The sequence below is a fragment of the Hyperolius riggenbachi genome, chromosome 9 (assembly GCF_040937935.1).
Source record: "Hyperolius riggenbachi isolate aHypRig1 chromosome 9, aHypRig1.pri, whole genome shotgun sequence".
Classification (NCBI taxonomy): domain Eukaryota; kingdom Metazoa; phylum Chordata; class Amphibia; order Anura; family Hyperoliidae; genus Hyperolius; species Hyperolius riggenbachi.
In genome coordinates this window covers 224,315,308-224,342,987 of record NC_090654.1, presented here as the reverse complement: position 1 = coordinate 224,342,987, position 27,680 = coordinate 224,315,308, and the positions used below count along the sequence as shown (strand labels likewise).

Genomic DNA, 27,680 nt, shown 5'->3' with positions numbered 1-27,680 from the left:
GTCCCCCACGGTAATGAAGTATGAACTACCCCATAGTCTTTCATTAGACTGCGGTCCATGATCCCTCATCTTGGTAATAGCAACTGTTAAGTAAAACATGGCAGAGTGCAGAGGGTTATATTAGAACAGCGTTTCTCAACATTTTATTGGTATGTACCCCTTTTAAAAGCCTGTACTCACGAAGTACCCCCTAGCATAGTAATCATTATCACAAGTACCCCTTGACAAATATATATTTAATTGTAGTACATGATAATTGGTTCTAAATAATTTCCAAGCATTTACTATTGCTTTTAATTAGCTAAAATACTAATTTGGTGTTGTTTAAATACAATTTATAATTTTCTAAAACTCTAAATTTGTTATTCTTGGTTAAGTATATCAAGCCCAAGTACCCCCTGAAACCATCATAAGTATTAGACCATCATTTAGTATTAGAATACTAAAAAAAGGAAATCATTTGCTCTTTATTATATATTGTGTACTGGTAGTGTGTGTGTGTGTGTGTGTGTGTGTGTGTGTGTGCGCGTGCGTGCGTGCGTGCGTGTACAGTATATCTTTTGCCTTTTTATCTGATGTATGTATATGTATATATATATATATATATATATATATATATATATACAGTATATATGATCAGTGTACAGATACAGCCTGTAAATTGGATGCAGGCTATTACTGTGAGACTGCCCAGGCCTCTGCATCTTTTATGAAGCGCAGCCAGAGACAGAACCAATACAACAGCTTTATCTCGGAAATGTTCTGGGAGTATCTGTGACACTCAGATATCCACTTTCTGCAAAGTATTCATTACATAATAACATTAGCGCCAGCCGGTCACATGATCCCTGGATAAAAGGCCTCAAGCGAGCATTCCCTCTAGAGACCTTGTCAGCACAGCTGAAGTAAACCATGGCGTTCATAGCGAAATCCTTCTATGATCTGCATGGCACCAACCTCCAGGGAGAGAAGGTGGACTTCAATGTGTTCAGAGGAAGAGTCGTTTTGATAGAAAATGTTGCTTCGCTTTGAGACACAACGGTCAGGGATTACACCCAGCTGAACGAGCTGCAGAACCGGTATCCACACCGGCTTGTCGTGCTGGGATTTCCATGCAATCAGTTTGGCTATCAGGTAAGCTGTTCTGTAAACATTCACCTGAGGTTCCAAGTGCTTGCATCATTCACTCAGTGACATGCAAAGAATGTGTGACTGCTTCAGGTAAACACAGAAGACACCAGGAAGAGTTTCTGTACTATGTAGTGCTCAAATTGCCTATTTATACTGACCTATTATTATTATTACTAGAGACCTTAGCCCGTTTAAAAAACGGGCTAGGTCTGTCACCGTGCGCCTGCGCGCACTTGCAAGTCCACACACGCGCAACCCGCCGCACACGTCCACCGTGCGCGCACTCTCACACACTCCCGCCCCCTTCCTCCCCTTCAGTGTCTCTCTGTCCCTCCCTGCACATGCGAAGTACAAAAACACACACACACACACAGGGACATGGGACGCAGAGACATTAGGGTTTTATTATAGAGGATTAAGTGGATTTTGGGTGCATGAAAAAAGGGCGCCAGGAAAAAAAGGGCCTGGATCGTGGATAACAAAACCTCAATAACAATAAACATTGTTAATGAAATTGGTTAACGATAAATACCATTTTAAAACAGCCTGGAGATGAAAACAAAAATATGTTAACTTATAAAATTTTTGCACTGCTCACGTGGCAGGCTGTATCGCACTGCTCATGTGGTAATCTGTACCGCACTGCTGTATTGCACTGCACATGTAGTGGACTGTACGGCACAGCTCGCGGTGACGTATTATACTGTATTGCACTGTTCCTGGGACGGACTGTACTGCGCTGGCCACGGGGAAGGCCTGTATTGCACTGGCCATGTGACGACTGCAAGGCTCATGTGAAAGGAATGTTCTGCACTGCACATGCGATGGCCTGTCTGGCACTGCTCTTGTGATGGAATGTTCTACACTGGTCATGTGATGGACAATCCCGCACCGCTCATGTGACGAACCGGTTTTTGCACTGCTTTGTGATAGACTGTTTTTGCGATAGACTGTTTTGCACTGCCTGAGTGAATGAACTGTATTGCATTGCTCACTGTGATGGACTGTATTGCACTACCCGGTTGACTTCTGCACAGGTTCTACATTGCAGTGTAGAACCTAAAGATAGACAGTTTTCTGCTCTGACATCACTGCTTTATGCCCTCGGTGATGGTGAGCCAGAAATTACATCCATGCCTCCAGCAGCACCTTTTCCCTCTCATACCTCCTTCACCAGGTCGCAGCTCCTCAAATGGGAAAAAAACGCAGACCCGCTCCCAGATGGCAGACTCCTATATGACTCTGTCTGGAGCCATGTGCAGGTAATCACTGCCCCTGCGCAAAGGCCCAGTAAGGGCCAGCGGAGAAGAGGATGTCGAGCTGGTGCCAGAGTGAGGCTAAGGAGGAAAGGTCTGCGGTCAGCCATCCCCGCAGTCCTCCTAGCAAACGTCCGCTCCCTCCCAAACAAGCTGGACGAACTGCAGCTCCTCAGCAACAAGAGAGAACTTGACAACAACACTCCAGTTTTCTGCTTCACAGAAACGTGGCTCCACAACGACATCCCTGATAGCGCCCTTCACCTTCCAGGCTTCAGCCTCATCCGAGCAGACCGCGACAGCATCCTCTCTGGGAAAAGAAAGAGTGGTGGCATCTGCTTTTACATCAACTCCACCTGGTGCTCAAATACCTCCATAATTGCCAAAATATGCTCCCCGGAACTTGAGCTTCTTCTTGTAAACTGCAGGCCACAATACTCGCCCAGGGAGTTCACCTCTTACGTTCTTGTTGGCGTGTATATTCCCCCAGATGCCGAGGTCAAATCTGCCCTGCGCGTTCTCAGCGACACTGTTACGCAATGGGAGTCGTCCCTCCCAGACTCTGTTCATTATAATAGGGGACTTCAACAGGGCCAACCTTCACCAGGAGCTGCCACACTTCCATCAGCATGTCACCTGCCTCACTAGAAACGCTAACACTCTCGACCACTGCTACACGGTCCTGAAAGATGCGTACAAGGCCATTCCTTGGGCAGCACTAGGCTCATCTGATCACTGCCTCATCCACCTGATACCCACCCACAAGAGGCGCCTGGAAACTGCAAAACCAGTCCTGAAGTCCACCAAAGTTTGGTCAAGTGAGGCTAAGCTACAACTTCAAGCCTGCTTCGACTGTACAGACTGGGAGGCCCTGGAAGCACCAAACCTGGACGAGTGGGCGGATAACGTATCTTCATACATCAGCTTCTGTGAAGACCAATGTGTACCAACAAAAACCTTTAAGCTTTATCCAAACGACAAACCGTGGTTCACCAAAAAACTACGTCTTCTGCGGAGATGCAAAGAAGCTGCGTACAAGGCGGGTATCCATGACTCACGAGCCGTATGGAAGGGGCTTAAGGTCGTCACCAACTATAAGCCCCCCCCCCCTCAACATGCAACTCCCAGTACTGAGCTCGTCGAGAACCTCAGCGATTTTTACTGCAGATTTGAAAACCAAGCAGGGCCCCCAAAGCCGCCTGTTCTAGGTCCAAATCCACACTCTCTGAGGGTGAACGAGAGCGACATTCTGCGACACCTGTCAAGACTAAATGCTAGGAAAGCCTCAGGCCCAGACAGAGTGTCACCAGCATGCCTAAAAACCTGTGCACAACAGCTAGCTCCTACTCTCTCCTCCATCTTTACCAGATCCCTTCAGGAAGGCAAAGTCCCTGCATGCTTCAAGAGGTCAACCATCATCCCTGTCCCCAAAAAGCAGGGAGTCACAGACCTTAACAACTTCAGACCCGTGGCTCTCACATCCGTCATTATGAAAGCTTTTGAAAGCATGGTCATGCCCCTCCTAAGAGTCCCCATTGAGCCTCTGATGGACCCGCATCAGTTTGCATACAGAGCGAACAGGTCCACCGACGACGCTATTAACATCTGCCTGGAGTCAGTTTATGAGCACCTGGACAGACCGAACTCATATGCCAGGATCCTTCTCCTTGACTTTAGCTCAGCGTTTAACACCATCAGCCCCCAAATACTTCAGGAGAACCTGGCTGCACTGGAAGTCCACCCCACCTTGCGCCTGTGGATCACCGACTTCCTCACAAACAGATCCCAGGTAGTCAAGCTAGGCGCTATCCTCTCTCAACCAAAGACCACTAACACAGGGGCTCCACAAGGCTGCGTCCTGTCACCGATCCTGTTCTCCCTGTATACAGACAATTGCAGATCCACTGAAAGCTCTGTCAAAGTCATCAAATTCGCCGATGACACCACCATTGTTGGCCTTATTACCGATAATGACGAGCAGGCGTACCGGCATCAGGTTGAAAGTATTTGCAACTGGTGTAAATAAAATGGACTGGTCCTTAACACCACAAAAACCGCTGAGATGATCATCGACTTTAGAAAGCGGGGCCCCACTCCACCCCCAATCCACATCGACAACACAGAAGTCGCAAGAGTTCCTTGTGCTCGTCTCCTGGGCACAACCATCTCCAGCAACCTGAAGTGGAAGGCCAACACCACCTCTACCCAGAGGAAAGCCCAGCAGCGACTTTTCTTCCTTCGCCAACTGAGGAAGTTCGGTATGGACCAGAAACTTCCGACAAGCTTCTACTCAGCCACAATTGAATCTGTTCTCTGTTCTTCCATCCTGGTCTGGTACACAAGCTCTTCTGCCAGCGACAGACAGAAACTACAAAGAGTCATCAGTTCAGCAGAGAGAATTATTGGAAAACCACTTCCCCCTCTGGACCTCCTCTACAACACCAGACTGCGCTCCAGAGCTTCGCGGATCGCAAGTGATCCGTCACACCCGGGCTCCCGCTTTTTCAGGCGGCTCCGTTCAGGCCAGAGGTATCGGTCCATCTACACAAGGACCACAAGACACAAGAATAGCTTCTTCCCTTCTGTGGTTAAATCACTGAACTCTCTTGACCAACTCCCATCTCTCACTACCATCACCTCCTCCCCCTCTCCATAAACCGATCTCCCACTACTAGCCAGAATTGTCAGTTTTAACTAGAGATGGGACGACGAATCCGGCGAATCCACGAATCCCTCGAATATTGGGAAATATTCGAGATTCGTGGATTCGAATCCCGACGCCATTTTCCACTTTACGAATCCGCCGAATCCCGACGCTGCATCGCCGCGCATCCGCCGCTCGCACTCGTCCTCCTCCGACCCGCGCCTCCTCCGACCGCCCCGCGCCTCCTCCGCCCGGCCGCCCGCATACTTTGTATCAACTCACCCGTCCAGTGGAGCGCAGACAGAGCGGCAGACCTCTCGCTGACTTCCTGGTTCCCTCTAGTGACGGCTTTTACAATGACGTCATCAGTAAAAGCCGGTCCGGCCACTAGAGGGAACCGAGAAGTAAGGACGAGGTCTGCCGCTCTGTCTGCGCTCCACTGGACATGTGAGTTGACTTGACGCAGGGGTGAGCGAGGAGGCACGGGGGACGGAGGAGGCCATGGGGGTGAGCGGAGGAGGCACGGGGGGGGGGGGAAGCGACACCTACCTACCTACCTACCTACCTACCTACCTACCTACCTACCTATCTACCTACCTACCTATCTACCTACCTACCTATCTACCTACCTACCTACCTACCTACCTACCTACCTACCACTTTACCTACCTACCTGCCACTATACCTACCTAAAGGCCCCCTATACGTACCTACCTACCTACCTACCGGGCACTATACCTACCTACCTACAGGCCCCTATACCTACCTAAAGGCCCCCTATACTACCTACCTACCACTATACCTACCTACCTACAGGCCCCTATACCTACCTAAAGGCCCCCTATATGTACCTACCTACCTAAAGGCCCCTATACCTACCTAAAGGCCTCTATACCTACCTACCTAAAGGCCCCCTATACGTGCCTACCTACCTAAAGGCCCCTATACCTACCTACCTAAAGGCCTCTATACCTACCTACCTACATACCTACCTATACTTAAGGCCTTATACCCTGCTACCTATACTGAAGGTCCCTTTAACTACCTACCTACCTACAGGACACTATACCTACCTACCTACCAGCCACTATACCTACCTACCTACAGGCCACTATACCTACCTAAAGGCCCCCTATACGTACCTACCTACCTACCTACCTAAAGGCCCCTATACTTACCTACCTACCTAAAGGCCCCTATACCTACCTACAGGCCTCTATACCTACCTACCTACTTAAAGGCCCCCTATACGTGCCTACCTACCTAAAGGCCCCTATACCTACCTACCTAAAGGCCCCTATACCTACCTACCTACATACCTACCTATACTTAAGGCCCTATACCCTGCTACATATACTGAAGGTCCCTTTAACTACCTACCTACCTACAGGACACTATACCTACCTACCGGCCACTATACTTACCTACCTACCTACAGGCCACTATACCTACCTAAAGGCCCCCTATACGTACCTACCTACCTACCTAAAGGCCCCTATACCTACCTACCTAAAGGCCCCTATACCTACCTACCTACATACCTACCTATACTTAAGGCCCTATACCCTGCTACCTATACTGAAGGTCCCTTTACCTACCTAAAGGCCCCTATACCTACCTACATACCTACCTATACTTAAGGCCTCTATATACCCTGTTACCTATACTGAAGGCCCTATACCCTGCTACCTATACTGAAGGTCCCTTTACCTACCTAAAGGCCCCTATACCTACCTACATACCTACCTATACTTAAGGCCTCTATATACCCTGCTACCTATACTGAAGGCCCATATACCCTGCTACCTATACTGAAGGCCCCTATACCCTGCTACCTATACTGAAGGCCTATATACCCTGCTACCTATACTGAAGGCCCATATACCCTGCTACCTATACTGAAGGCCCATATACCCTGCTACCTATACTGAAGGCCCATATACCCTGCTACCTATACTGAAGGCCCATATACCCTGCTACCTATACTGAAGGCCCATATACCCTGCTACCTATACTGAAGGCACATATACCTTGCTACCTATACTGAAGGCCTATATACCCTGCTACCTATACTGAAGGCACATATACCCTGCTATCTATACTGAAGGCCCCTATACCCTGCTACCTATACTGAAGGCCCATATACCCTGCTACCTATACTGAAGGCCCATATACCCTGCTACCTATACTGAAGGCACATATACCCTGCTACCTATACTGAAGGCACATATACCCTGCTACCTATACTGAAGGCCTATATACCCTGCTACCTATACTGAAGGCCCATATACCTTTCTACCTATACTAAAGGCCCATATACCTTGCTACCTATACTGAAAGCTACCAATATTGAAGGCACCCATACCTAGCTAGCTATACTGAAGGCACCTTTACCTCGCTACCTATACTGCGGGCAACTATACCACGGATCGCACAATTCGTATGTGCAGGATTCGTTAGATTCGGGATTCGAAAGGTTCGAGATATTCGAGAACCTTTTTAGATTCGGATCCGGATTCGGATTCGAAGAAATTGTGGATTCGTCCCATCCCTAGTTTTAACTATGTCTGCACTACCAAAACCCCGCATCTCCTTGTGGAATTGTTTTTTCGTATGTAATTACTGTATTGCTTTTGCCAAATGTATGCTACCATGTTTTTCCTTGTATCTCTACTGCGTGTCCTTTCCTGTTTTAAGCCCTGTTTTTGTGCCAAAACCAATTCCGAGCACGACCCAGTCGTGCTTGGCGAAAATAAAATGATTCTGATTCTAAATTACCCCTACTCTCACACTCACACAGAACTCTCTCCTTGTGGTGTCTAACCCTAACCCCCCCCCCCCCCCCGTTGGTGCCTAACTCCCCCTCCCCCCTGGTGGTGCCTAACCCTAAGACCTCCCTGGTGGTGCCTAATCCTAATCACCCCCTGGTGGTGGTGGCTAACCCCCCTCCCCCCTGGTGGTGCCTAACCCTAAGACCTCCCTGGTGGTGCCTAACCCTAATCACCCCCTGGTGGTGGTGGCTGACCCTAACCACCACTCCCTCCCCCCCCCCCCCCCCCGGTGGAAACAGAACCCTAACCACCCCCATTGCACAAACACCCTTACAAACATAGAAACGATAACATATTTGATAACCTAAAATCTGTTCATGCAAACGATATACTATGACAAAAACTATAACATTGCATGTTTCTTAAACGATAACATAGTTCAAAAACGTTAATATTCTAATGTTTTTGGGCGCCATATTAACGATAAATGCATTAGAGCCTATGGCGGCGCCCTTTTTGTTCATTAGCCGCCGGCACCCTCTTTTCCTGCTGCCGTGGATTTATAAAGCGCTAATATATTATGCAACGCTGTACAATAAACTAGGTTACAGCCATTGATAATAGGGGTTACAGAAAACACTATGGGCTTGATTCACAAAAGAGTGCTAACTGTTAGCACGGCCGTTTTCGGGCGAATTTTCGCATTGCGCGCGATTGCGAATTTTCACGCGAAACGATAATGTTTTCGCGCGCAAACGTGAATTTTACGCAAAATCAATATCGTTTTCGCGCGAAAATTCGCGTTTGCGCGCGAAACCGTTATCGTTTAGCGTGAAAATTCGCGATCGCGTGCAATGCGAAAATTCGCGCGAAAACGGCCATGTTAACAGTTAGCACTCTTTTGTGAATCAAGCCCTATACAGGTAATAAGCAGTAAACGCCTGATTAATTCAAACGACGGGTTGTCCGACCTGCCCGCGGGGTGGCCGTTCTGATGACAGTTTGCCCGTGAGTACAGTCTGTCGGCAGGCTGATGAGGCTGGTTTTGACTGATCCACTCGGCGGATCGGTCAAAGCCAGCCTTATCAGCCTGGCGACAGACTGTACACACACTGTACACACAAGGATACTGTCGTCAGAATGGCCGCCCCGCGGGTGGGTCTGATGACCCGTTGTTTGAAAGAATCAGGCGTGTGTACGCACCTTAAAGGAGTTATCCGGGCATTCTAAAGTAAATAAAGGCTACTTACCGGGGGCTTCCTCCAGCCCCAAGCTCCCAGGACCTCCCTCGCCGCACCTCTGCGCGCAGCCGTTCGCCGTAGCTCCGTCCCGGTCCCCGGCGATGACGTCAGAGCGACCTCCAGGTCGCTCTGTACTGCGCCTGCACGAGCGGCACTGTCAATCACCGCCACGTGGGCCGGTGATTGACATGAGTTTTACTCACCTGGGGCTTGCCCCTGCAGCTGTCCGGTGCCCTCGCCATGTCCCTTTGATCCTCCTGTCCCCGCCGGCAGCCACTTCCGGTTTCGCCGTCAGGAGCCGACAGGCTGGGAACGCGAGTGATTCTTCGCGTTTCCAGCCACAATAGCGCACTCTATGCTGCTATATGCTTGATATATATGATATATATATCTCGCAGGGCAGCACAGCAAGGAGTGAGCAAGCGGGGAGCCGAGGTTTGTGGTGAGTCACTGCCTAGCTCTCAGCTCTCTGGTGGTTGGACTAGGCTACCTATAATTGAGCGGGGGTGGGGGGAAGGAACTTGCAAGGCTACCTATATTGGCAATCTACCTGCAGATTGATCTAATTGTAGTCTTTTTTTCCCACCAATGCCTCCTACTTTTCCCCTCCCATATGCCCTCTTTTCTTAAAGTGTACCTGTAAGAAAAAAGTGCCCGGGGGGGGGGGGGTGAATAATTACCTCAGGGAGGGGGCCTTTGTATCCTAAAGAGGTTTCCCCCTTCCTCCTCAGTAGATGGGATCCACTGCTGGGAGCCCCAAAGCTCTCCTTGTTAGTGTGTGCGCATGCGCAGCAGCTGCTCTCCATTCAGGCTCCAGCAGCCCAATCACGTCCAATCTATTGTGCAGACACACTGGTTGTGCTTTTTAGGTGATAAAAGTGGTAGAATTAGTGAACAGGTTGAAAAGCCCTGCTCTAGACACACACACCACACTCGTTCTCAGAAACTATATTTGTTTTCCTTGACTGCAGTGCTTTAGTTTAGGTCTTCTTTAAAGGGCAACGGATGTGAGAAGAATACGGTGGCTGCCATATTTGTTTCCTTTTAAACTATGACAATAATGTCAGAAACACCTGATCTGCATGTGCTTGTTCAGGGGCTGTGGTTAAAAGAATTAGAGGCAGAGGATCAGCATGATAGCCAGGTAACTGGCATTGCTTAAAGGGGAACTGAAGTAAGAGGTATACGGAGGCTGCCATATTTATTTCCTTTCAATCAATACTAGTTGCCTGGCAGCCCTGCTGGTCTATTTCTCTGCAGAAGTATCTGAATAACACCAGAAACAAGCATGCAGCTAGTCTTGTCAGATCTGACTTTAAAGTCTGAAACACCTGATCTGCTGCATGCTTGTTCAGGGGCTATGGCTAATAGTATTAGAGGCAGAGGATCAGCAGGGCTGCCAGGCAATTGGTATTGCTTAAAATAAAATAAACATGGCAGCCTCCATATACCTCTCACTTAAATTCTCCTTTGACAGCTCACTTTTTTTTCACAGTAGTGGTCCTTTAAACAGTTGAAATTTGACAGTTGGAAAATGAAAGTTTAAAAAAGACAGTTAGAAAATGGCAGTTGAAAAACTGTTGAAATTTGGCAGTTGAAAAATTACAGTTGAAATTTGACAGTTCAAAAATTATAGTTGGAAAATCACAGTTGAAAAATTACATGTGGAAAATGGCAGTTGAAAAACGACAATTGGAATATGGAAGTTGGAATATGGCAGTTGGAAAATGGCCTGTCAACTGTCATTTTCCAACTGTCATTTTCCAACTGCCAAATTTCAACTGTTTTTTTTTAACTGTCATTCTCCAACTGCCAAATGTTAACTGTCATTTTCCAACTGCCATTTTCCAACTGCCATTTTTCAACTATCAAATTTCAACTGCCATTTTTCACCTGCCAATTTCCAACTGCTGTTTTAAACTGTCATTTTCCAACTGTCATTTTCCAACTGCCAAATGTTAACTGTCATTTTCCAACTGCCATTTTCCAACTGTCATATTCCAACTGTTGTTTTTAACTGTCATTCTCCAACTGCCAAATGTTAACTGTCATTTTCCAACTGCCATTTTTCAAATGCCATTTTCCAACTGCCATTTTTCAACCGTCAAATTTCAACTGCCATTTTTCAACTGCCAATTTCCAACTGCTGTTTTAAACTGTCATTTTCCAACTGCCATTTTCCAACTGCCAAATGTTAACTGTCATTTTCCAACTGCCATTTTCCAACTGCCATTTTCCAACTGCCAAATTTCAACTGTTGTTTTTAACTGTTATTTTCCAACTGCCATTTTCCAACTGCCAAATGTTAACTGTCATTTTTCAACTGCCATTTTCAACTGCCATTTTCCAACTGCTATTTTTCAACTGCCAATTTCCAACTGCTGTTTTTAACTGTAATTTTACAGCTGCCATTTTTCAACTGTCATTTTCCAACTGTCATTTTTCAACTGCCATTTTCCAACTGTCAAATTTGAACTGTTTTTCAACTGTCATTTTCCAACTGCCATTTTTCAACTGCCATTTTCTAACTGTCAAATTTCAACTGTTTTTAAACTGTCATTTTCCAACTGCCATTTCCAGCTGCCAAATTTCAACTGTTTTTAACACTTATTCTCCAACTGTCATTTTTCAACTGCCATTTTAAAATAATTTTGTAATTTTCCAACTGCCAAATTTCAACTGTTTTTTTCAACTGCCATTTTCCAACTATCCTTTTCCAACTGTTTCCTTCTTCCTTTCCTATTTTATTTGTTTTGCAAACACAAGCCTTGAGGTCCTCAATGTTGAATGTTGATTTGCTACCACATTTTATGTTTTGGGGATAGATTTGCATCATGATTTGCACAATTTAAAAGTGGCAATCTCTATTAAGTCCAAAACTAGATGAAACAGTCACAGGTGTCAGATATGCATAACTGTGAAGAGGGAGTGGAAGAAAAAGCCTATGTTGGCATTTTATCTTCCTATCTTGCTCCCAAGTCTAATGACCCATTTATTGGCTTCAACTTTCATTGTGGTTTTCTTTGCAGGCTAGCAGCACTTTTAGCCACCTTTGAAACTTGTCAACACATTCTCTACAGTGCTTGGTACTCATGTTCCTCCACGATGGTGACTCTCTTTTTCTTGGTTTACTTCAAATGTATTTATTTATTATGCATTGTGGTGCTTTATTGTTGCTGAGTTGTTTTTCAGATGAACATGCACTGTTTTTTCTTGATAAAGAGGTACTTTGTTGCTTTGCAACGCTGGAGTATATTAATTGCAGCATGAATTTACAGATCTTTCTGTACCAATTTTTTGGAGTGCCAACCACTTACTTCTCTTTACAAAAATGTATGGCACGTGTGTTGCTCTGCATTGCAGTATTAATTGAAATGAGACAGCAGTGTGTTGGCACAGACATGCATGCAGCAGTTTATTGTCAGAACACACTGCTGCACGGCACAAGAGAGTCAGACACATTACTGAAATAAGCACAGCAATGCAGCAGTGCATCCTGACCTTCACGGTTGTTATCAAACTACCATTTTTAAAGGACCACTATAGTGAAAAAGTAAGCAGTTAAAATTTTTCAGAACCAACAAGTTTTGGACTAGTCTACCTCGTCATTGCGGATTCTCAGGGTTTTCTTTGTTTTTAACCTCCTGGGCGATAATCCCGAGCTGAGCTCGGGGTATGTCGCGCAGGAGGAGTTCTCAGGCCCTGGTGGGCCGATTTGCATAATTTTTTTTTGTTACACGCAGCTAGCACTTCGCTAGCTGCGTGTAACTTCCGCTCGCCGCCGCTCGCCGCCTATCCGCCGCTACCCGCTGTGGCCGCGCAGCCCCCCCCCTCCCCGACCCCTTGCGCAGCCTGGCCAATCAGTGCCAGGCAGCGCTGAGGGGTGGATCGGGACTCCCTCTGATGTCACGACGTCCATGACGTCGGTGACGTCATCCCGCCCTGTCGCCATGGCGACCGGGGAAGCCCAGCAGGAAATCCCGTTCTGAACGGGATTTCCTGCTTACTCTGATCGCCGAAGGCGATCGGAGTGGGTGGGGGGATGAAGCTGCGCTGCGGCTATCATGTAGCGAGCCCAGGGCTCGCTACATGATTTAAAAAATAAAAAAATTTTTAAAAAGTGCTGCGCCCCCTCCTGGGCGATATAATTGTATCGCCCAGAGGGTTAAAAGAATTTCCTAAATGGCAGTTGCTAACCCTAACTGCCAAAATAGCTTACCTCAATTTAACTAGATACCTGTCCTATGGGGGCGGGGGGGCGGAGCCACCACCCATTAGTGCTGCCATGGAGGCATTAGGAAAGTAAGATACCAGCCAGCCTCCCTACTCGCTTGCACACTATTTTGGCAGTTAGACTTAATGATGGGCGTTTAGCAAATGCTTTTGAAAACAAAGGAAACCCTGAGACTCCATCGTGAGGAGATGGACTAGTCCAAAACCTGTTGGTCCTATCAGATTTTAAAGCGGACCTAAACTCACAGCTTCCTCTCTGCTATAAGGCTTCTTGCACACCAAGACGTTGTGTTAGGTGGCACGTTAAGGTCGCATAACGTGCACCTAACACAACGTATGGTGCTGCAAAAGCCGACGGTAGAGTGAGCCGCGTTAGGCTGCTCGATGCCCATAATATCTCCCAGAGTGGCGCTGATTGGCCAGCGGGACCACGTGATGCGGAGCGAGACACTCCGCATCACGTGGTCCCGCCGGCCAATCAGCGCCCGCCAGTGCAGTGAATATTAAGTAGCCATGTGCGCGGCTACTGTAGCTGGCTCTCCCCGCCTCCTCTCCGCCCCCCACTGCGCATGTGCAAACAGTCTAACGCGGCTATAGCCGCTCCAACGCCGTAGCATGCTGCACTTTGCACAGAACGTGCAGCGTTACATGTAACGCAACGTGGGCTGTGTGAACAGCCCACTTGTGTTACATTGCTGTGCGTTGGGGGAGCGTTACAGGCGCACTAACGTGCGCCTGTAACGTCTTGGTGTGCAAGCAGCCTAAGGAGATAAGCAACAGCATAATAACTGTAAAGAAAAACATTTCTTTGTTACAACTGAAATCTTACAAAAACCCTGCCGTGTTTCCTTTCTGGTGTACTAGGAGCACAAAAGGGTTAACCTCCAGTGTTTAAATATTTTGTATTTTGTTTTGCAGAAACTCAAAGACTAGGAGAAATAAACTATTTTAATCACACTTAATTTTCAAATAAAACATTTTTTATGAAAGGGATATTGAGCAGTCTCTGAAAAAAGTAAACCAGACTTACCTGGGGCTTCTTCCAGCCCACAGTAGCACGCAAGGTCCCCCAGCATCCTCCTGGCCCCCTCCGCTGTCCTGCTGGTGGCTCCGGTAATGCGCTGACTTTGGGTGAAGTCACCAGTGCACACGTCATCGTGCCGGCCGCCATAAGAGCCTTGCACATGTGCAGTTCAGACTTTTAAGAACCGCGCATGCGCAGGGCTCTTACGGCACCGGCGGGATGACGCCTTCTACACAACATCTATGAGGACTGTCGCACAGCAGGGATCGGGACCCAATCCCTTGGCTGGTGATGTGTTCTGTTGCAGGGGGAAGGGAGGGGGAGGAGGGCAGAAGAAGCAGTTGGGGTAAGGAGGAGAACAATGCCCTAGCCTGCACTTGGCTAAGATGATCTGCCAGGCAGATTGCTCACTGTCGCATCAAGAGGGATTGTTGGTTGCTGTACACATGCTAGATGTGGTCTGAGCCACCTCTCCTGAGAAACATCTAATATACAGTATGTATAAGGGTCATCCGGAAAGTAACAGCCTTTTTAATTTAATCAATTAAAGCCTTGTTCACACTATCCGCATTGCTGTGGACATTTCAGCAATATACTGTATATAGTGTGTGATACGTAAGAACAACAGAGCTCTGATTTGGGCTATATATCCTGCTGGGGGACTTTATGATTTGCTGGGGAATTGTATATACTGTATATAGCACAACACCTTTGTTTTGCACCTCCTGATGAAGCCCTTCGGGTGAAACATGTTGAGGGTCATGTGTGTGTGTGGGCACTGTGTACATAGATATGAGGACCCCTTAAGTTATATGTCTGTCTACCCAGTCAATGGTTAAGCTGGCCATACACTAGGCCGATTCCCCGCCGATCGACAGCAGATTCGAACCTGCTGTCAAATCGTTAACGTTAACGCTAAATTTCGATCTATTTCGTCCCGAAATAGATCTGTCCCGTCGACCGCTCCGTGCGGGAAATTACCATCGATCGCCCGCGGGTAGGGAGCGCGTCGCTAGCGGCATTCAAATGCCCGACGACCGACGCAATACAGCTGCAATACATTACCTGCTCCACCGGCGCGACTCCCCAGGTCTCCGCTGTCTTCTTCTCTGCTCTGGTCTGGTCTCCTGTTGGCTTCACTGAACTTCCTGTCCCGGCAGGAAGTTTAAACAGTAGAGGGCGCTCTACTGTTTAAACTTCCCCCAGACAGGAAGAAGTGAAGCCTGCTGGACCCGGAGACCAGATCAGAGCGGAGAAGAAGACAGCAGAGACCGGGGGAGTCGCGCCGGCGGAGCAGGTAATGTATGCGGGGCGGGGAGCGGCAGCAGCACCACCACCACAGATTGTGAACGGTTTCAGGCTGAAATCGGTTCACAATCTTTTTGCAGTAAAGGCAGCCATACGATCCCTCTCTGATCAGATTCGATTAGAGAGGGATCTATCTGTCGGTCGAATCTGATGGCAAATCGACCAGTGTATGGCTACTTTTAGTGTGGAGACAGTAATATAGCAGGACCACCCATGCAGCTGACAGAGCACTATGCACAGTAGCACGGGCTGTGTAGCACAGGCTGTGTCATGTCTTCTCCATCTAGCACGTTCTAGCCTCAGTCTATTTCTCCTTGGGGGATAACTACACCCCACTCTGCATTTTTCACAGGAGTGGAGGGAGATCAGCAAGGACCTCCCCCCTCGGTCTTTATGTGTCATCACTTAGGACACAGAAGACACTCATAGAGGTGTCATGATACAGACATTCTCTAGTGTATACATATTTTAATAATAACATTTATAAACTTTTATCCGTATTATTTAGGGCCTGTCCAGTAGGACGATCATATTTCAGACATAGGGCCATATGCAATTCACTTTTTCACCTGAGTTTTCTCCTAGGACAGTGGTCGGAATCTGCGGCTCTTGAGCCGCATGTGGCTCTTTAGCCACTTGTGTGCGGCTCTTTTGCTCCCCGGGTTCCCCCAATCTCATTTCCCATGTGCTCTCCTAATCTCCGCAGGCTTTCTGCGCTGTGTCCACTGTAACAGATTTCCTCTGTACACCTTGCCGCGTCTCCATGGCAATTAACGTCACATCAGCGGAGACGAGGCTGCCAGGTGGAGCACAGTGCATGCAAGCAGGAGGAGGAGTGAGCGTGCAGCCAATCGGACACAGGACCGACTGAGCCTGCGACCTGCAACTTCATTTTGGGAACTTGTGAGGCGGCGGGTGCTTGGCAGATCAAGGCCACATGATGAGGGATTTGCCTTTGGGGGAACGAGCAGTCAGGCGGAGGTGGTGGAGCTCTTAATTGAGGCCACATGTGACATTGTCGGGAATTGGGGGGGGGGGGGGGGGGATCAAGGCAACCTGCCATGGTGTGTGTGTGTGTGTGTGTGTGGAGAGAGGGTGAAACAGAGGCCACATGTCATGTTGTGTGTGTGGGGGGGGGGGAGTAAAGGCCACGTCATGCTGTGTGTGGGGGGGCGAATAGAGGCCACATGTCATGCTGTGTGTGTGTGGGGGGGGGGCGAATAGAGGCCACATGCCATGCTGTGTGTGGGGGGGTGAATAGAGGCCACATGTCATGTTGTGGGGGGAAGGAGTAGAGGCCACATGTCACGCAGTGTGTGTGGAGAGGTTGGAATAGAGGCCACATATCAAGTTGTGGGGGAGAATGAGTAGAGGCCACATGTCACACAGTGTGTGTGGAGAGGGTGGAATTGAGGCCACATGTCATGTTGTGGGGGAGAAGGAGTAGAGGCCACATGTCACGCAGTGTGTGTGTGTGGAGAGGGTGGAATGGAGGCCACATGTCATGTTGTGGGGGAGAAGAAGTAGAGGCCACATGTCATGTTGTGGGGGAGAAGAAGTAGAGGCCACATGTCACGCAGTGTGTGTAGAGGGTGGAATGGAGGCCACATGTCATGTTGTGGGGGAGAAGAAGTAGAGGCCACATGTCATGTTGTGGGGAAGAAGGAGTAGAGGCCACATGTCACGCAGTGTGTGTGGAGAGGGTGGAATAGAGGCCACATGTCATGTTGTGTGGGGGGGGGGAAGGAGTATTGGCCACATGTCACGCAGTGTGTGTGGAGAGGGCAGAATAGAGGCCACATGTCATGTTGTGGGGGAGGGGGGGGAGGAGTAGAGGCCACATGTCACGCAGTGTGGGTGGAATTGAAGCCACATGTCATGTTGTGGGGGGGAAGGAGTAGAGGCCACATGTCATGTTGTGGGGGAGGAGTAGACGCCACATGTGACGCAGTGTGTGTGGAGAGGGTGGAATCGAGGCCAGATGTCATGTTGTGGGGGGGGGGGGGGAGGAGGGGGTTGGATGGGGGTTTAGGCCACATGTGCCTTTTTTCTTTATTTTAATGTGAAATATTGTTTTTGGTCATGATATAAGATTATTATTATTATATCATCTGGATTTTTTAATGTTAGTAGCTAGTAGTTTAAACCGAATCCTGTCTTTGAATGCAATTTGGCTTGCAAAAGAATTTTTTTTCTTTGAAATGGTGATATTTGGCTCTTTCGACGAAAAAGTTTGCAGACCCCTGTCCTAGGAGATAATTTTTCATCTTTGAATAAAAATAACTTTCCAGCACTTTGCAACTAAAAAAGCACCAAAAAGGAGGCAAAAAAGTACTATCAAAATTATTTTGAGTATTTTCTTGTTTTCTGGTGGCTTAAAATGCATTTTCTTTACAAATTTAAAAATATCACCTAGGAGGAAAACCCAGGAGAAAAAGTTAATTGCATTTGGGCCACAGTGCCTGATCTAATCCACTTTTTCTCCTAAGGAGATAATTTTTCATCTTCTGTTTAAAGTAACTTTTCAGCACTCTGCAATTAATACAGTACCAAAAAGTAGTTTTTCTGCTAGCTGATGGCCTTAAAGGGATACTGTAGGGGGGTCGGGGGAAAATGAGTTAAAGTTACCCGGGGCTTCTAATGGTTCCCCACAGACATCCTGTGCCCACGCAGCCACTCCCCAATGCTCCGGCCCCGCCTCTGGTTCACTTCTGGAATTTCAGACTTTAAAGTCTGAAAACCACTGCGCCTGTGTTGCCGTGTCCTCACTGCCGCTGATGTCACCAGGAAGGTACTGCGCATGCCCAGTATTGTCTGTGCCTGCGCCGTACATTCCTGGTGACATCAGGGGAAGCGAGGACACGGCAACGCAGGCACAGTGGTTTTCAGACTTTAAAGTCTGAAATTCCAGAAGTGAACCAGAGGTGGGGCCGGAGCATCGGTGAGTGGCTGCACGGGCACAGGATGCCTGTGGGGGACCATTAGAAGCTCTAGGTAAGTTCAACTCATTTTCCCCCGACCCCCCTACAGTATCCCTTTAACCTCCTTGCCGGTTCAATTCCGATCTGCCCCTCAACGCTGCCTGGCACTGATTGGCCAGGCAGCGCAGGGGTCTGGGGCAGGGGGGAGCGACTCGGCGCGGCGGATCGGCGGCGATCGGAAGTTACAAGCAGCTAGCAAAGTGCTAGCTGCTTGTAACAAAAAAAATTATGCAAATCGGCCCAGCGGGGCCTGAGAAATCCTCCTGCGCAGGTTACCCCGAACTGAGTTCGGGATAACCGGCAAGGAGGTTAAAGGCATTTTTTTATAAAGTGTGAAAATATCACCTAGGACAAAAGTTAGGAGAAAAAGTGAATTGGATCGGGCCCACTGTATTTTATGATTATTTGTCCTTAAAAGTACCCCTGAATCGGGGGGAAAAGGGGGTAGGATGAATGCCGCGCCGAGGCAGAGGCAAGGGAGGCTCCAGCCTCAGGGCGCAGTGTAGGAGGGGACGCACAATTCTCTCAGCTATCATTCCCCTATTGTTTTTGAAGAGAGAAATAAGAAAAGGGGATACATAGCAGTGACTGCAAGCCAAATAGCTAGGTGTTGGGGGCCCTAGAGAGCCTCTTAGTCTAATGGCAATCAGTGTATGACGGCTGGGGTGGGAGGGACGGAGGGGCACACTTTGGTGTCTCAGCCTTGGATGCTGGAGGACCTTGTACTGGCTCTGGAATGATGCCCATGGTGGGCTAGATACCTCCTCCATAGACTCCTGATGCTGCCCTTTGTCTTTTGGGTTCCCTCCATTGAATACTTTTCCAGAAGTCATAATCACAATTATGGCCGTGTGAAATACGTGGTGGAGCATGTACTGCCCAACAGATATGAAACACCAAACTCAATATCTCTAATATAACTGATTTTATTAATTTTTGAAAAAGTGAAAATGTTAAACACATAAAAACCACATGGGATGGCCACCCCGCCACGACACAACCGCAACCACACTGACACACCAATCACACGCTGGCAACTACTGTATGGACTGTTCCTATGACAGAACCTGGCAGGTTCAGCAGCAGTGGGTATAGCTGTAAAGGCTAATGTTTTGCCATGACATAACAAAAGGAGAGACAGAGGGATAAGCAGGGCTAACATGCAGCAAGTTATTCTTGTTAATGCAATATTCCTTCCAGTGGATAGGATAATTGTATGAATGGACAGTCACTGTGGTGGTCGAGCAAGGTTAGTAAAGCAGTATGAGCATCCAATGTAATAATGCAGATATCCAGCACCAGTTGGCAAATGCAACAGCAATCAGCAGCCTCAATCGATTCAAAGTGGCAAGTCATGCATGGCCTCCACACATGTCATCGATTCCATAGCTCAAATGCATAACAGGTATGGTAAAGCTTGTCTCACCAATTGCGGAAGAGGACTCCCCGATTCCAGAAGGCAATGATTTCAGCGTCCCAAAGTGCTGTATACTTGCGTGGTATGATGCGGCCTGCAATCTGCAGCTAGTGGCATCAGAATCTGGGATTGCTCGTCGGTGTCCATCAATGTGTCCACGTGGACGGGTGGGTAGAGACCGGTGGAGCGGGTCTGCGTGAGTGATGGCGGAGGTCGGGGCGGCGTGGCGTCCCATGCACAAGGCGAGCAGCTCTCCCCCGACGTTTCGCCGGCTTTCTCAAGGGGTGTGGCTGCTACACCGTCATGCTCTCCAACCTTTAATCTAACTAGCACCAATCACAGCATCAAACACCACCCATCCGCTTAACGTCACCTATATGCATGCACGGAGGAGGGGCCAGGGCGGGAAACATAACAGGAGAGCGGGCGAGAAGCAGGTAGGCAAGGAAAATCAGCAGGGATAAACCCACCGGCAAAAAACGCCGCTTTTCCAGAAGTCCCCCAGAGTGACACAGAGCGATTCAGACCTGCTCAGACGGTAGTTCCAAACTGGATGTGCACGGCAAAAGTAACTGCGCATGTGTGGTATGAAACTGGTGGTATGCTGCTCGGGGGAAACTTCCGGGATGCTGGGGAGAGAAGAGGGCTGGGCACGGGGACCGGGAGGGACTCTGAAGACAACAAGAAACATCAGGAAACTGAGGAGGAGGTAATCCAGCCCACCGTGGGCTTCATTCAGTATTTTTTACCCCATTCAGGGGTATTTCAAGCATTTATCATATTGTTTTACAAGGTTTTCAAGCCCTTTGTTATAGCAGTATCACACTTCTCACCTATGAGTTGGAGCAATTGGGGATGTAAAGCTGCTGAACCAACGGGTAGCGGGGTTCTGCAATCATGTGGTGCAGGTTTATAAGAGATAAACTGACAGATACAAGTTACATTACACAGAATACATTGGGCCTGTTTCACAAAGCGGTGATAACTCAGTTATCACGCCTAAAAGACTTTAGGCGTGATAACCTTTGCACTAGCAGAGTTATCACCGCTTTGAGCTGCTAATCGCAAAACGCACAGGCGCGCGCGCAAAGTCCCATAGGGCTTAATGGGCGCTGCTAGCGCGATTGCGCATGCAAAACAAGTAACTCCCGCGCGAGTTACTTGAGATCACGCCTAAACTTAGTTTAGGCGTGATAAAGGGCTTTTCACAGGCGTGCAAAGTGTTTGCACCGCTTTGTGAATCAGGCCCATTGTGTGGCAGATAAAGGCAAACTTTCTGGATGACCTTTGTACAAAGCTTCAGTCAGAATAAAGTCCACACGGATTGTCAAAAAAAGACAGAAGCCAGAGTCCTGTGGACACAACTTTATACTGAAAAAAGTATGAAATGCTTGCTTTACAAACAGTAGCAAATGGAATGTGGGCTGTATTTATTACTGTATATTCGTATTTTTCTGTAGATCAGTTTTAACTATAATACACCCAAAAGACCAATACTGTGCCAAAAATGTATTATTTCTCCTGTGGTTTCAGGCAAGATCTTATATAAAACTGCCACATAAGTACTCCCAGTTTTCACCATTCTTCCTACTGCGTTCTCACTTGGTTCAGCTGTTCGTTTCCATTTTATGTATTTCTTATTCTGTATTGTCCATAAATGTTCATAATATGCTGTGGAATGTCTATCGTTAAAGAGCATTGTAAGGCCTGGTGCACACCGAGCGGTTTTTGAAGCGATCTGCAAACCGCTTCCGCCTTGGAAAACGCTTGGCTAATGTATTTCAATGGGATGGTGCACACCGGCGGTTTGCGGCTTTTAACAAACCGCAAACGTGGGTCCTGCAGCCCTTTTGCGGTTTGCAGAAGCGTCTCTGCCTCAATGTAACGTATAGGAAAAGCTCAAACCGCTCTGGAAAACGCTAGATCAGAGCGGTTTTCCAGGCGTTTTTGTTACAGAAGCTGTTCAGTAACAGCTTTTACTGTAACAATATTTGTAATCTGCTACACAAAAACGCTCCCAAAAACGCTAGGCATGTTTAGAAAACGTCTCTAAACATGCCTAGAATCGCTCTGAAATCCTCTAGCGTTTTGAGGATCTGCTAGCGGTTTTGGTGTGCACTGGGCCTAAGTGTCCCTACTCCTGCCTGACATTAATTTCTGCTTTTGCTCTTTTTGAAAATAGCAGGGTCAGAGAGATGCACTGCTATCTTTACCTCTGTTAATCTTTTGCCCAAAAAGCTTTCTCTGCTTTATCCCTTGTGTCTGTGACAAGTCATTGGAACTAACAGAAATAGAAAGAGAGAGAGGTCAGTTGGGGGATAGAGGAAAACATTTAAGGCCTGTAACCCACTACAATTCACAAATTGCTAGTGCAATCGCTAATATTTTTAAGTATCATTTTGTAAGCGATTTCATGAGCGGTTTCCAGTGATTTTGGGAGCAATTTTAAAAAGTGTACGTTTTTTGAAAGCGATTGTGATAGCGATTAGCAATTTTAATTTTGATTGGTCCTTTCAAAATATTATAATTTTTTTTACAGTTTGCTCTAATTTAATCACACACAAATCGCTATGTGTAGCAATTCATGAGCGATTTGCCAGCGCTTCAACCCTTCGCTTATTTAAGCGCAAACGCTCCCAAAATTCTGCATGTCCTGCGATTGCGATTTTGCTAATCGCAATCGCTACTGTGGAATTTGTTACATTTATTTACATTGGCAAAGCGTTTAGTGAACTTGCTAGCAATTCAAAGCGCCATATAAACGATCAGAAAAGCGCTCTAGTGGGTTCCAGGCCTAACTCCCAACACAAGTTTTTAGAATTAAACTTAGATCCTGCAATTGTCTTTTTTTCTAACTCAGCTGAACAGTGTTTGCCTTATGCAGAGAAAACAAAAATGTATATATAGTTTTACCATTTGGGTCAGGTGTAGAGATGGTCGGTAACATCAGGGCCGGCGCTACCATAGAGGCAAAGGAGGCAGCTGCCCCAGGGCCCCAGAGCTTGTAGGGGCCCCCAGTGGCTACAAGAGGAAAAAAAATTTTCAAATCGGCCTTATAGTTTTTGAGAAAATCGATGTTAAAGTTTCAATGGAAAAAAAATGCACATTTAAAAACCTGCCGACTTTAATGGTTAATAGCAAATCAACCTTAAATGCTAGAAACCCTAAATTTGCAGGATATGTTAAGGATATCATTGGGAATAAGAGGAAAAAACTATTTTTCAAAAAGACCTTATAGTTTTTGAGAAAATCGATTTTAAAGTTTCGAAGGAAAAAAGTATACTTTTAAATGCGGTAAATGTAACTTTTAGTAGCAAACCGAACGGCAGTGTAATTTTACATGTATCAAAAGAAAGAGCAATACATTTCCTGATGGGGTTTCCAGGGGGTCCATACGCAGCCGCAGCGCTTTGGCCAGGGATCGCTATACAGCCACAATATGGCTGTATGAAGATCCCTGGCATTTTTTTCCTATTTTCTTAATTTTTTTTTATGTTTAGAGTGTGGGAATTTTTTTTTTTTTTTTAAATTATGTGGGGTCCCCCCTCCTGAAACTTGCATGCAGGCTGGGGTAGCCAGAATGTGGAGCTCCGACCGATTGGGGCTTCACACCCTGACTATACCAGCTGCAAAAAAGGTCCCCTAATGCCGATTTTTGTTCCGGGGTATATGTTGGGGGGCCCCCCAGGTTTATTTTGCCCTGGGGCCCCATTGTACCGGCCCTGGGTAACATGCAAACAAACATCTTTCCTAGAAATGAGAATTGACTTGGACAGTGATATCTCTACTAAAACAAAAAAAGTAGGATTTTTATTTGTCTTTTTATCTGCAGGAAAACTGTAAAAACGAAGAAATTCTGAATTTACTGAAGTATGTGCGGCCAGGAAAAGGCTTTGAACCGGTTTTCACACTCTTCCAAAAATGTGAGGCGAATGGAAAGGACACTCATCCAGTCTTTGCTTACTTAAAGGACAAACTTCCTACCCCCGATGACGAGCCCTGTGGCCTGATCACTGATCCCCGCTATATCGTATGGAGCCCCGTCCAGAGATCTGATGTCTCCTGGAACTTTGAGAAGTTTCTTGTGGGTCCAGAAGGAGAACCTTTCAAGCGCTACAGTAAATCCTTCCCTACTATCAGTGTAGAACCTGATATCCAGAGGCTGCTAAAACTTGCCAAATAATGTCATCTTTGGAGATTTCAGTAGGGAAATATCTTGGAGGGAAGCCTAATTAAGTCAGGCTGCAGGAAGTGCTTTCAGATGAACCTAGAATTTGCTTTTCCTGTAGATGTTTGACCAAGCTGGAATTTTGCATGTGGGCTGATAAAATTCCTGGAGCGAATTGCTATTTAATTGATAGCTTCATTACTCAAGCTGTCAAATACTCATGAAAAAATTCTAGTTCAGAAGAAAAAATGGAAAAACAACACACTGGATGACATCTCTAATTGTGTAATGCAGTGATCCTAAAGGAACACTCCAGGGAAAAAGTAAGCAGTTACTATCTATCAGGACCAACAGGTTTTGGACTAATCCATCTCCTCATGGGAGATTCTCAATGTTTTCCTTGGTTTTTTTTAAGCATTATTTGAACAGCAGTTGCCAAGTCTAACTGCCGTTAGAGAGGCTGGCTGGTTTCTTACTATTTTGTCAGTTATGGTGGCCATACATGGTACAAGAAAAACGGTTGATTATCCCGCTAATTCGATCTAAATGATCGAATCAAATGAAAGTTGAAAATATTTTTCTTTTCGATCAAGAAATTTGAATGATTATCCCATTTTTTCGAGAATAATCAGATCGGACATGCTGGAAAAATCTTTATATTCGATCTAACGGAATAATCGAACTAAATTGTCTAATGGCAAAAAAAAAAGAAAAGTTGTACCATGTATGGCCACCTTTAGACTTAACAACTCTCATTCAGGAAATGCTTTTGAAAACAAAGAAAACCCTGAGAATCTCCCACGTGGAGATGAACTAGCCCAAAACCTGTCAGTTCTGTCAGATTTCGAGCACTTACTTTTTTCGCTGGAGAGGTCCTTTAACCATTTAACGACCAGCTAACGCTGATAGGCGGTGACTGGTCGTTTGTGGATTCCATGCCAGTTCATGGAGACTCCGTGAACAGTGTGCGAGCCGCCGATCGTGGCTCGCACGCATAATGTAAACCTGCGGGGAAAGAAATCCCCGCTGTTTACATCAATACGGCGCAGCTGCGCAGCAGCACCGTGATGGAGATCGGCGATCCCCGGCCTCTGATTCGCCGGGGTCGCCATCATTTGATAGGCTGAAGCCTATCCTATCCAGCGCAGGACGGATATCCGTCCTGCGCAGCTCATAGGGGGGGAGAGAGGGAGGTAAGGGGAGGGAGCACGCAATATCGCTGCGGAGGGGGGCTTTGAGGAGCCCCCCACTCGGCCACACGGAGCGGCAGCGATCAGACCCCCCCCCCAGCAGGTCATCCCCCTAGTGGGGAAAAAAAGGGGGAAGTCTGATCGCCCTGCTGTAATGACGATCTGTGCTGCGGGCTGGAGAGCCCACACAGCACAGATACTCTGCAGACAGCCCGGTCCTTAAGTGGTTAAATTACCTCTGAATCGGGGAAAAACCTTTCAATTGAAGCCCATGTTGGGTTAGATTACCTTTTCAGAAGTATCCTGGCGCTGCTCGTTATCCTCAGAGTCCCCCCCCCATTCCCTGTCCCTGGTCTTTGTAACCTCCCGCACCTTCTGGATGTTCCTCAAAGCGTCACAGAGCTATACTGAACTGTGCAGACGCGAGTTTCAAACTGTGCTTGCGCGTTGAAAGAAAGCACTTGCAGACGAGCGCTTCGCTTTTGCTTTGCAGGCGTGGGTCAGGCCTGAGCAGTTCTGAAGCACCTGCTGCCACTAGGGGAAACTTCCTTGGAAAATATTCGACTGGAGCATTCCGCCCCAAAAAATTAGAGCAGAGTTCCCCAACCCTGTCCTCAAGGCCCACTAACAGTGCACGTTTTGCAGAAAACCACAAACATGCACAGGTGAGGTAATTAGTGTCTCAGCAGAGCTGATTAACTACCTCTGTGGATTTCCACAAAACATGTTGGTGGGCCTTGAGGACTGGGTTGGAGAACACTACTTTAGAGGACTGGGGACAAAAAATGGGGGACATTGAGCAGCGCCAGAACACTTCTGAAGGTAATCTAGCCCACCCTGGGCTTCATTCATTCTTTTTGTTTGCCTGATTCAGGGTTACTTTAAAAGAAACCTACCTAAAGGGTAGAGACTGCCATTGCTTTGCTCTTCTGAATTTGCTAGATGCTTCGACATAGTGATCCCAAAGCTTAATGTATTCACCTAGTTATATGAGCTATTATAATTCATATTTAATATTGTTATATTTATTAATATTTGAATATTGTTTTTTCACTACAACACCAAACAAGTACAGAGGAAGCACCCGCCCCGGGCTCCAATATCGCTTTGCTCCACTATAAAGCTGATTGATGTGCTCTCACCTGCCTTTTCCTTTACAATATGGCTCCAACAAGACGTGCACTCAGTAATTCAGGGTGAAGAAACATGGGAAGGACTGGGCACTGTCTCATACAAATACGAATTCCACATAAAACAGCTCCCAGGTAATGCACTTCCGGGTATAGGCCGGTGCCAAGCCTCGACTGGATTGCTCTAATGGTCCAGGTGCAACCAAAGTAAGAAAGGAGGCGGCACACCACTGGCTGCAAAAAGTTTGTATTGCGGAACAGACACTACATGTTACGGACGCGCAGGTCCTTCATCAGGTATACACCTGATGAAGGACCTGCATGTCCATCACATGTAGGGCTTGATTCACTAAACAGTGATAACTCATATCAAGTCCGCACTAGCGTTTTCACATGCAATCGTGAATTTTTGCGCACAATTGTGAATTTTCGGTGACAGCGAAACCGGAAGTAGCCACCAGCGAGGACAGGAGGATCGGAGGGACACGGCGAGGGCACCGATCAGCTGCAGGAGGCTGAGGGAAGCCCCAGGTGAGTAAAATTCATTTTTTTTTTTTTAGGCTTAAGGTTCACTTTAAGGGGCACAGCATCGGGGCGGCGAGTCGGTGGATGCGGTGCACAACGCCAATTCCGGATTGTTTTCAGCATGAAATTGATCGGGAATCGACCTGTGGAGTATGGGCAGCTGACAGATCTCTCCCTTATCAGATTCGATAAGAGAGAGATTTGTCTCTTGGTCGAACATTTTTGTAGTGGAATTGGGCCCAGGTCTCACTGTCACTGATGTAAATCTCACAAATGAAGTACACGAAGGCAATGAGATTCACTAATGTACTAGACTCTTATAACTGACATTCTTCTTGTTGGTGGATTCACTCTTTGAAGCATTAGAGCTCTAGACTCAGCCACACATTTACATTCCAATCTACAGTGTGCCCCAATGCATTCATTAAAATGTAACGAGTGTTCAGATGTTTGACTCATACTAGATGACTGTATTCTTTTAAATCTCTATGGAAGGGTACAAGAATGTTGTATCAGGACAGTGTCTGAATACCGTTTGTAATTACGCCTCAATAAATGTGCATAAAACAGCATTCTTTGTGTATTTTGTTGCTGCTAATGCCGGTTCTACACAATATTGAGTCATGGGGTGCGCTTAGTTTTTTTACACATGGCTTCCCCA

At 47.1% G+C, this 27,680-nt stretch overlaps 1 protein-coding gene and 1 pseudogene across 1 annotated transcript in view; both read left to right on the top strand.

Annotated features, from left to right (window-relative positions):
* Positions 1-27,680, top strand: part of LOC137532976 (spectrin beta chain, erythrocytic-like) — a 564,120-nt gene that overhangs the window by 315,679 nt on the left and 220,761 nt on the right. The gene's annotated exons all lie outside the window — the stretch shown is intronic.
* Positions 873-27,591, top strand: LOC137532974 (glutathione peroxidase 2-like; annotated as a pseudogene).